We start from the raw sequence: 1,906 nt of genomic DNA on the forward strand, positions 1-1,906 counted from the left end.
AACTACTTCACAGTTAGGGCGGCTAGGAGCTGGAACCAACTTCCAAGGGAAGTGGTGCTGGCCCCTACCCTGGGGGTCTTTAAGAAGAGGCTGGATGCCTACCTGGCTGGACTCATTTGAGTCCCGTTTTTTGTTTTGGGGTTTTGTTGTTCTCCCGCCCTGGCGGGGGGTCGGGCTAGAAGATCTACTAGGTCCCTTCCGACCCTAAATCTATGAAACTATATCTTGTCCCATTCTGTACTACTGACTTGGTAGGTTCTGACCAAATCAGCTTTCTTTCCCAGCATCCTGCGAGCTTGCACAACTTATCTTTCTCCAACTGGTGGACTAAGGGCCCCTCTGCACACGCTGGTAAAAATGCAATGGGATCTAATGCATAATTCACACAATTGTGGGATCATGCATTAGATCCCATTGTGTCTTACTGCCAGTGCAGGGAGAGCCTGATTCTGGGGCAGTCTTTGCAGCCCTGGGGTAGGGGGGATTGCTCTGTGGTGATCCTCTGGCTTCTGGGGTTTCCTGTAGCCTTGGGACATGTGGGATCACCCTGTGGTGATCCTCCAGTCCCAGGGAGTTTCCTGCAGTCCTACAGTGGTGGGGATTGCCCTGCAGCAATCCACTGGCCCCAGGGGTTTCCTGTAGTTGTGGGGTGGGGTGAGGAGGGGATCACTGCAGCAGTCCTCCAAACAATTCTTCAATTGTTTTTTAGCTTTTAGGATGAAACTAAAATTATAGGATCATAGGAAACTAGGGCTGGAAGGGACCTCATAAGATCATCTAGTCCAACCTACTGCTCATTCTTTGACCAAACCATCCCAGCCAGTGTCCTGTCTAATCTGCTGTCTAATCTTCCTTTTTGAGTTTCAATTCCTTGTTTTCTGTTGTCTAGCCAGGCTGGTCTCATGTTGTACTTCCTATTCTTTCGTTGTATTGGGATAGTTTGCACATGTACCCTTAGGAGGGTCTCCTTATGTCTTCCGCGGTCAGGGGGGGCAAGCTGCTGATGGGCTGAGCAGTCCCTGAGCTGCGGAAGGCCCCAATCCTTTTTTCCATGATGGCAGTGCCCCCACAGAGTCTGCCTGCCTCTCTCGCAGCCAGGGGTGAGCTGCCAGCAGGCCCTGGACCTTTCCTCCTTGCCGGCAGTGTCCCCAGTGGGCAGCTAGCAGGTGGGTGTTACCCCAGCTCTGGCTCAGGGAACAGTTGGATCAGGCTGGGTGGTGCCAGTGAGCTGGGGCAGCACCCACCTGCTAGCTGCCTACTGGGGTGGCCCTGGGGGCACTGCCGGCAAGCAGGAAAGGTCCAGGGTCCGCTGGCAGCTCACCCCCTGGCTGCGGGAGAGGCAGGCAGGCTCTGCAGAAAAAAAAAGAAGGAAAAAGGTTCAGGCCTCTTGCCACTTTTTTTGTTTTTCCTCTGGAGCCTGCTTGCATGAGCAGCTGCTGGGCAGTGCAACCCCTGAGCTGCAGAGGGCCCCAGTCCTTCCCTCCACGGTGGCCTGGGTGCTAGCAGTGCGGGTGCTGCCTCAGCTCGCAGGCAGCACCTGCATAGTTAGCACCCTGCCTGGGCAGCCCCAGGGGGCACCACCGCTGCAGAGGGAAGGACCCGGCCCCCCTGCAGCTCAGGGGCTGCACGGCCTGGTGGCAACTCACTCCAGCAGGCTCTGCTGAGCAAAAAAAAATTAAAAAAAAATGGCGAGGGGCCTGATTCTTTTTTTTCCTTCTTTTTTTTTTCCCCATGGAGCTTGCCTGCCTCTCCTGTGGGTGGGGGGTGAGTGGCGGGGGCCCTGGACTTTCCCTCCATGGTGGCAGTTTCCCTCAGGCAGCACCCACCTACTAGTGCAGGGGTGGGCAAAATGCGGCCTGGGGTCTGGATGTGGCCCACCAGGCCATTCTATCTGGCCCGCAGGGCC

The 1,906-nt window shown here is 55.8% G+C and overlaps 1 protein-coding gene across 1 annotated transcript in view; it reads left to right on the plus strand.

Annotated features, from left to right (window-relative positions):
• Positions 1-1,906, plus strand: part of SNX29 (sorting nexin 29) — a 117,580-nt gene that overhangs the window by 114,322 nt on the left and 1,352 nt on the right. The gene's annotated exons all lie outside the window — the stretch shown is intronic.

This window comes from Gavialis gangeticus, unplaced genomic scaffold (assembly GCF_001723915.1).
Source record: "Gavialis gangeticus isolate Ggan-Ray unplaced genomic scaffold, GavGan_comp1, whole genome shotgun sequence".
Classification (NCBI taxonomy): domain Eukaryota; kingdom Metazoa; phylum Chordata; order Crocodylia; family Gavialidae; genus Gavialis; species Gavialis gangeticus.